Source organism: Notothenia rossii (genome assembly GCF_949606895.1).
Source record: "Notothenia rossii genome assembly, chromosome: 7".
Lineage (NCBI taxonomy): Eukaryota > Metazoa > Chordata > Actinopteri > Perciformes > Nototheniidae > Notothenia > Notothenia rossii.
Window position 1 is genome coordinate 53,831,358 of NC_136905.1, and position 9,741 is coordinate 53,841,098.

The window sequence follows — 9,741 nt, forward strand, 5'->3', positions numbered from 1 at the left end:
TTCGGGGTCATTTGTTTTTTGTATAATCTTGCTTCGTGCAAGGGATAATTGTTGTCGTCTTCTCTGTAAACTTTTTTTTCGCCGTTCTTTTGCTATTTTGAGATTTCAATTTCTAGCGGAAAGCTAACCAGGAAGTGTTTTAGCACACCACGTGACGCATCTGAACGAATCACGTTGTCTGAAATTGACACCAGCCAATGAGATTTCGTTTCTTGGTTTAAGACCCCTTTGTGCTTTCCCGATTGGTCGCTGATACAAAGGAAATGACCATATTTGGATCCGATGAGATTGTGCAGGAGAGACAGAGCTTTCCAACGATATCTCTGTTGACATGGTGCACACAGCGGTCGCGGTACTTTATGTTACGTTAGAAATCTAACTTTTGGTGAATTTAGGAGAAATCTACTGACGCAAATAGACAAACTATTGTCAAATAAACACTTAAATGTGTATTTTGTACGTTTTCCTTCCAAAAGCCTGAAAGAAAACATGTTATAGAATCAAAATAGCACAAAATCTCAAAATTGACCAGTGCTTGAAAAACGATGTTTTTGCCTGCCGTGTCTCGCCTTAATAATAATAATAAATCATACAGTATGTGTCCGAAAGGGAGCAGGAGGAAGCAAACACAAAAATATACTGCATATTAAAGCAAACGATTGTAAAGGTTAAAGTATGAGCATAACAAATAAAGAAGTGTAATGTAAACATTTACATTATAATTATGATTATTTAATATATAAAGACTATATATTATTGAATTACAAGATTAGATATACTTTAGTTGATCTAAAATATTGATGTGTTCAAATGCTCTTCAAAACACAACTGAAAGTCCATGAAACTTGTCTTTCTGTATTTGTGAATGAAGCGCCATCTCCTGGTTAAAACCTGAAATTGAAAATCTGGCAACGCCCTCTTGGAAAATAGTGGGAGGGCTTAACATTCCTCTATACTGGTCTTTGGCAGGTGGTAGGCAGGAAGCTGTAAGCTGGAGTCTGAAATTCAGTGCTCCATCTGTAGCACCCTCTATTGTTAAAAATTGTCAATAGGAAGTCAGATTGAAAAATCGCCAAATAAATTGCCATTTATACCCATATCCGCCAGCGGGTAATATTTACCTCATAGAAAATGCAGCGTAAACATGACGTGTTGCTATAGCAACGCCTTTTTTCTACTGCGGTTCCTTATAGATAGAGAGATAGATATATGGATAGATAGACAGAGAGAGAGAGAGATAGATATATAGTTATAGATAGTGTAACATCTTGGAGAATACAAGATCTTGGATGACTGAGCTCACGTTGAGGACGTAATGCATGTGTGCAGGTTACGTGCCGATGGACACTCGGAATGAGAGAAGTAGTCCGCGTCGTCTGTTTATGTAGACAATTATATGTCCATAGAACAGAACATTACAGATGGATCGATAGATAGTTATAGATAGATAGAGAGAGATTGAGAGATTTGTACCTAAACAAAACACAAGTCTAACATCAAGCCTTTTTTGATATCGTTATTGATATGGGATGGACACCCCTTCACAATGATCATCATTGACTTTTAAACGAAATTAGGAGGGCCAGTCAGGCCACTAATGAGCTCAATCATTCACATTTATTATTATTACTCTTTTTGATTTCTTCCAACAAACTTTAAAAATCGCAAACAGCATGTTTTTATGGGCTCAGAACAGTCTCATAATACACACATGCACACAGAAGGATTCACACTTGTATTTCATGATCCGCAAAATGATTCACACTTGTATTTCCGGATCCACACTTTTGTTTTTCAAAGCACACACAAATGTGTTCCGTTTCATATACATGTAAATGAAATCAAAATACAGAAAAAGGTTTTTCATATGTATTTTCTTTCCTCACATATTTGCTTTCCGTTTAAAACCCCTGAACCTGCAAACACCAACCGCTTTCTGTGCACGGATCGCTGTGCATTCGTGTGTGGATTTTTTGAGACTGCCCTGACGGTCAGCCGATTCGTACTTGTAATTTTTTCTATCTATAGCCAATCAGATGTCTCCTTCATTCTAAGCCAATCACATGAGCGCGCCCCCACGAGGGTATGATTTATTGCGTTCATGACACTTCATATACGCATTTTGCGCTGTCCGGTCAGCTCAATAAACAGAGGGCGGAGCATCAGGGCCCAGGAGTTCAAAACTTTTAATCCCTATCTGATCAGATCAGATTTGGATTTTGGGGAGTTCAAAACCAAAAAACAGGATTAGGATCACTGTGATATCCGATTAGATCAGGAAATCCAATCCAAACTTTAGTCTGGATCAAATCTTCAAAATAGGTAGTTCAAACCGACAACACAGGATTGGGATCAGTTTGATCCCAAAAAACCTGATCCCACCGAGGGGTGGATTTCCAGTGGATTACCAGAGCAAAATGTACTGTACAATTTATTTTAAAATATGTTTCAATTTAAATAAGATGGCAACGTTTGTTAACTGAAATAATACACCATTTTTAGCCTTCATGGGAAATACATTTTATTTTTTCCATTTTTGCTCACGTTTGTGGTGGCCTATTTTGTTTTCAACCAAATGTTGATGACATAAATGTTTATGCTCATAAAAGTATCACAGCAAAGATTGTCAATCACAAATGTAATTTAGATTAAAGAAAAAATATCTTCAACAAAACAAAAGTCCATCATCTGTCATCACCTTTCAAAAGTAATTGCGGACAATAGCATCTCGCCTTGCACCACCACTCAGTCTCTCATTTAGAGGGAAAATCCATAGGTGGGCCTAGATCATCCGCAGGTGCGAGGGGCTCTGGGGATCATTGATGTCAGAGAGGGGGACTCTGCGATGGACAGTGATATTGTGTAGCACAATACAAGCCAGTGTTATTTGGCATGCTCCTTGGGGTTCCACTCTCAGATAGTTGAGGCACGCAAAACGCCTCTTCAGTACTCCATTCAAGCGCTCAATGGCACACCTTGTTCTTCCATGGGCGTTGTTGTAGCGCATCTGTGAGGGAGTGTTGGCCGTGGGAAAAGGTGTCATCACCCATGGTAGGAGTGGGTAGGCACTGTCGGCTAATATAACTCCATCCGGCCTGTTGGTTTGGAATTCAGTGAATAACCGGCTCTCTCTGAAGATACGTGCATCGTGGACTGACCCAGGTCATCTCACAACACAGTTGGTGATGGCAAGGTCAGCATCTCCCACAAGTTGCACATTGATGCTGTGCCTCCCTTTCCTGTTGGCATATTCCCACTCCCTCTGACGAGGTGCTTGAATATGTACATGGGTGCAGTCGATCACCCCAATGGTGTTGGACATGTCTCCCAGAAGAAAAAACTTCTGCTTCACTTTGGCAATCTGGCCATCAGTGGGAAAAGTCACAAAGGGATCCAGCAGGCGAGCCAGTGCATCAGACACAGCTGTCACCACTTCACCCACTGTTGTCCTGTGGACTCCCATGCTGTCAGCTATGACCTCATAGAATGTTCCACATGCGTAAAAGCGCAGGGCAATGAGGACCTGTTCCTCTACAGTCAGAGCATGACTCCGCAAGGTTCTGCACTGCAGTTGTGGCCTGACCAGATCAGCAATGTATGTTGATGTCATCAAGTCCAAATCGAAAACGTTTGTACAGTTATTCTGTTGTGTACTGTTGGAGAGGTTTGGGGCGCTCGGTGTGGACCCTTTGGCGGTAACCTCTCCTTCCAGCATGGAAGATGTGAATAATCCCTGCCATGACTGTGTTCTGACTGTTATTTCAGTCAGTAGGCCTACATCAGTCTCTGGATAACAAGTAATTGCAAATACACACCTGGAATGCATGTCCAGATTGTTTAGGGCCTGTGGTTGATTATGTAATGAATAGCAAGGCCAGACCTATAAAAGTAATTGCTGACCTGACCAAACCATTGAGTTGGAAAGATGGACAAAAAGGGGCCTAATTTTACATCTGCTGAGACCCATGCACTGCTGCAGGGTGTAAGGAACAATTACAGATGTAGCACTGAATTTCAGACTCCAGCTTACAGCTTCCTGCCTACGACCTGCCAAAGACCAGTATAGAGGAATGTTAAGCCCTCCCACTATTTTCCAAGAGGGCGTTGCCAGATTTTCAATTTCAGGTTTTAACCAGGAGATGGCGCTTCATTCACAAATACAGAAACACAAGTTTCATGGACTTTCAGTTGTGTTTTGAAGAGCATTTGAACACATCAATATTTTTGATCAACTAAAGTATATCTAATATTGTAATTCAATAATATATAGTCTTTATATATTAAATAATCATAATTATAATGTAAATGTTTACATTACACTTCTTTATTTGTCATGCTCATACTTTTACCTTTACAATCGTTTGCTTTAATATGCAGTATATTTTTTGTATATTTTTGTGTTTGCTTCCTCCTGCTCCCTTTCGGACACATACTGTATGATTTATTATTATTATTAATATGAAGAAATTATTAAGATAAGATAAGATGTTACTTTATTGATTGAACATTTTAGTTTAGAATGTGCTGTCCCACGGTAATTCAGAAGGCTCACAGGTCACATTCCGACCATTATTTAAAACAATAGGTGCTTTCACACCGTCTACAGTTTGATTTGTATAGAGGGAGCTCTGTCAGTTTTCGAATTACCCATTTGCTTTCGGGGAGCCCTATTTTTCAGAGCACATCCTGCTACTAAATATGTCACACGCACGCTCTGTTGACTGGCGCAGCAGCGCGGATGCGATCAATTGCTATAAAAACACTCTTCTACTAATACAGATGGTGTCACTATGCCGGCGGATGTGGCCGTTGTTGAAGCCTCTTCAGGCTCCGCATCGGCAGGCCTCTCCCTCGGTGTGGAGCTGTCAAGCTCGACCCTAACGCCGCTTACAGCTGGCCAACTAAAAGTTGTTTTCCGTTCACGTTGTCATTTTTAGACTCCTTCGCTTCTTTGCTTGTGAATCCAAAAGCTGTGACGCTCGGCTGTTTTCGTTTTGCCATATTTTTTTATTACAAAGCCAGAGTTAAAAAAATATCAATCTGAACATTTCAAATACCGCGCCGGCATCACCGCCATAACCATAGCAACGTAAGTAAGAATGCAGCGCCGTCACGTACAGATGGCAACACCCAGACATATTCACAAATATAAAACAAATATTCAGAAACTGTAATGAACAATAACTATTATTTATTTCAAGAACTGTTATTTACAGAAACTCAACATTTCTAATCTGTGTGACACAAATATGCACGATTGTTTTGGGCTCCCCCTATTTATCTCAAAGTCAGCCTTCAGGGAAGCTCCCTCCCTCTTCGGGGGAGCCAAGCTCCCCCTAGCTCCCCCCCATTTCGAACAGTGTCTGTGGCTGAATGGCCAGCGATTAGGTGCGGCGCATTTATCATAGGTGATCAGAGCTAACTGCCTCCAGTCAGATTTCATTTAAAAAACAGATCTGATTTTAAGACCATTTCTGCGCTCATAAAGAATGATAAGAATAAGAATAATGCGTATTGAACTGGTTTAATTAATTAGTGAGTTTATTTAACACAAGAACCGCCAATCGGGTCAATTTGTGTGATGTGTGTTGTGTGTGTGCAATGTAACTTTTTTTCAATAAAATATTAAAGTCTCCCAGTCCGTGACTTTTCCTGAAAGTGTGTTATGTAGCACCCTATGTTGTTAAAAATTGCATTCTAATAGCGGGATTTGACGGGTTTAGGTAGGCCTATACAAAAACCTCTGGCGGTTCTAGTGTTAAGGTAATTAGGTACAGTAGAAGCCCTTTTTTATCAGTAACGAATTTAGCAGTTGAACATAAAAGTCAACTAACTGAGGGTCACTTGCAATGACAGTGTTGTGTCTAACTGTAAGCTTGTCACTCAGAGTAACCTACAATTAATTTAGCTGCTGGAGTCTAATTTGCAGCGACTTGTTCCTTATGGGGAAAATAGCACCCCTCATGCAGATCAGGATCCCTCCGCCACGCTTTGGGATCCTGATCTGCCGACGAGGCTCCATTAAAATATAAATATTTTTTGTGAATTACTGAGTTTAGGCACGTTAATAACGTTTTAATTAAGTTGAATACAGTATATTCACATGTGTCAGTGATTTCATGTCAATTCGGCGAACATAAACATAAATGATCGTGGTGAAGATGATGATTCAATTAGGATTAAAAATCGAGAGCCGGGCTGCATTTCCTCCTGTTCGTTTTTTTCGACGAAACAACATTATTTTGTTAAATAACATGGTGATGTTTTGTAAATGATTACATGTCTCTTATTTAGCACAGAGTATGATATCCGTGACATATGGATCTTAACAAAGTTCCGCTGTACATCCAGCGTACTGTATCTGACTTTATTTCACATGAGCTCCAGTGTGGAACCCCACTGCACCCCCTGGTGGATCAATGATCCATTGCAGCTGGCTTCATTATAATTACATTTATCTATCACGGGGGCGGTCTCAAGTCAAACTGGAGGTTTTCCCTTGAGCGAGGGCAGATCACGTACCAATCACGGCCCTCGCGTTTCAAACTATCTGAAATGAATCGCTACATCTGTATGACTCCATAGTAGCTTTAACAGAGAGGGTGGAGCGACTAAAGTAAAGAGCGGCATATGGATGGAAGTTACAGACAATGTGAATGCCACAGGATCTGGACACAAGAGGACTGTGGACCAAGTGAGGTTGAGGTGGAAGAATTTGAAGCAGCAAGCTACCAAAGACCACAGCCAGGCTAAAAACCCACAGACGGGAAACAAACCATATAAAAGGGGACAATACACAGATGTGGTACTTGATATTATTGGTGGTCAGCAGTCACAATCTTTACATGGAATACCAAACGTTGTACTGGATGGTGAGTCGCAGGTACCATACATGTGATTTTATCCTTGTCCCTATAGAACTAAAATTATTATCTTGTATAATTGTTATTTTCATAGTACTTCAATGGCTATATGTCTTATATAGCATCCTAGTACTAAAATTTTCCAGGAGCTTGCATGCTTGTGATCATCTTATTAAGGGGTATAAAGTATATTGATAAACTTTCGCCAATGCACCTGATGTGACACACACCATTGAAGATGAGGTCCTCCTGACCCATGTGGATCCAGAGGCTGGACTTTCAGCCAGGCCTGATGACACACTAAAAGGGCCACCTCTAAAGAGAAAATGCAAGCACACCAGAAAACCAGAGCAGAGGGATGATGCCTACGAGACTCTGCTGAGCCGTGAAACGGAGAGGGCAGAGATGCATATCCGTCTGGCCGAAGAACAAATACAGCTGTGCCGGCTCCAGCAAACTGAAACCTCACTGAGAATTCAGCTCCTCAAAGCACGCCTGGATGATCCAGCTGCCTTTGAATTAATGTTTTATTGTTGTTACCCTAGTGGGAGTTTTTTTTTAAATTACAATTTCATTATGATTTGATGTCCTTTATGTATTTTAAAATATAATTAAACATTATAGATGTCTCTGCAATGTGGTCTCTTGTCTTCCTTGTATTATTTTTCCACTAGATGGCGATCGGTAGGATTAAAGCACTGATATTCAGGATCTACTGTAGTCATCTTGAAAAACCGTAATCTGGATCAGGCTGATCCTATCCTGAATTGCTTTGAACTCCAGGGACAACATTTGGCCGACTTGTCTGATCCTGGATCACAAAAAATGGGATTTCAAAATCTGATCGGATCTGATTGAGATTAAAAGTTTTGAACTCCTGCGCCCAGGTGATCATGCAGAGCTGCGTGTCTCCGACAGACTCAGCAGCTGATCTGATCTCTCTCTCTCACGTTTATGTCCATATCGATCAGATCCAGCTCTCCTGATCGGCCTTTATAGAGCGCACCGATCAAACTATTAAGAGTGAATATCGGCCGATAATGACCGGCAGGGCTCCCCCCGTTGATAGTTCACTGTCTAGCACTTGCTTCGTAATGCACTGATCAATTAGGCTAAGCTAACCTGTAGCTGCTCCCTCAACACTCACAACAACTTCATACAGACATACATAAAGCAGCTGTATTCGCCATACAGGAAACACAAATTTAAAACGGGTTTGCCAGCCGTCTTTGTTTACTCAAGCATTCATCAATGGTTCGGATAGTGGCGCTGTACCTTAATAATATAAAGGCTTGTATTTGCGTGCATTTCCTGTTCGGAAAGTAGCAATGCACTGAGAGTGGAGGTGTCCTGAGATTAGCGCCTGCAGGCAGGCTCCATGGACTTGTCAGCTCCGGACTGAGCAAAATGCGTAGGCCTACATGAAGCGCTACGTCATGAATGCAAGAAATCTACCCTCATGGGGGCGCGCTCATGTGATTGGCTTAGAATTGAGGAGACATATGATTGGCTATAGATAGAAAAAATTACAAGTACGAATCGGCTGACCGTCAGGGGAGTCTCAAAAAACCTACACACGAATGCACAGCAATCCGTGCACAGAAAGCGGTTCGTGTTTGCAGGTTCAGGGGTTTTAAACGGAAAACAAATATGTGAGGAACAAAAATACACATGTAAAAAAATAAAAATGTCTGTATTTGGATTTAATTTAAATGTATATGAAACGGAACACATTTGTGTGTGCATTGAAAAACACAAGTGTGGATCCGGAAATACAAGTGTGAATCCTTTTGCGTGCATGTGTGTATTATGAGACTGTTCTGAGCCCATATATTTTTAAAGATGTAATCTTTTAATTAAGGAACAACATATCAACTTTGAACAGAAGGGTTTAAAAACACGTTTTTAATCCAAATAAACTTGAAACAAACCTATTTGTCATTTCAAAATGCACTTTTATTGTTTGCGTGAAAGGCACAGTAGGCTATGAGCAAATACATATCAGCATTCAAACATTACAAAGTCGTACAATATATACCATGTGCTACTGTCTAGGATTATGTATGATGAGAGGATTTAGTGTTTTGAATATGTAAAGAGAAAAGTTACATTTACATCAATTAAAATAAATGTATGTCAAGATATAGCCAATATACAATCAACATGCTTGAATATCAAGGCAAGAAGAACAATAAACAGATGAACATTTAGGTTGTATGTGTAAATTGTGATAGAGCAAACCATCTTAATACATGTAGCAGCCTAAAACAGCAAACTAAGCTGTTGTTTCTAGTAGCAGATGAGTGAGAGGACGCTGGCGTTGCTTGTTCGCTGCTTCTCCGTCTGCGTTTTAACTTTTCTTGCCTTGTAAAAAGTGTTTGTTTTGACTGCTGGATCATATATAGCCTACTGTTCTGTCACAACTGTGATGATCGCATTGTTCAGTTTTTTCATCTGGCTACTCACCATTTCTGTAGATCAGCTGTCTGGGGCTAGCTACCTGTCAGCTGTTAGCATCGACAGCCGCCGAATCCCGTTTTTCCCCTGGGTTTTTGGCTTGGACTTCCACCTCTCTCGCCACCTGGATTATTCCTAAACCGGATTGACTGTTGTCTTGAGGGCCGAACTGTCCGTGAGTTAGCTCCGATCATTGCACCGCGGATTGCTGTTGCTCGAGGCTCGGTCGCTAGCCGGTTAGCTGCTGAGGATATGGTGCTTCAATACTCCGCTCTCCAACTTCGGAGTTTTTTCAGCTCTACTGCACCAGTCTGCCTGGATGCCATCAGATCATCAGGACTCTTGCAGCGCCCCCGCTACATACACAGATCATCCCGCTACAAATTTATTCACACAAATTCTAGTATTCCTGTGGTACAAT

General features: G+C 40.9%; 1 pseudogene across 1 annotated transcript; it reads right to left on the bottom strand.

The window, feature by feature from the left end:
- Window positions 1-2,782: 2,782 nt before the first annotated feature.
- LOC307046415 (putative nuclease HARBI1) lies at window positions 2,783-3,740 on the bottom strand (annotated as a pseudogene). Its single transcript has one exon. The product of its transcript is annotated as a putative nuclease HARBI1 (transcript).
- Window positions 3,741-9,741: the final 6,001 nt, after the last annotated feature.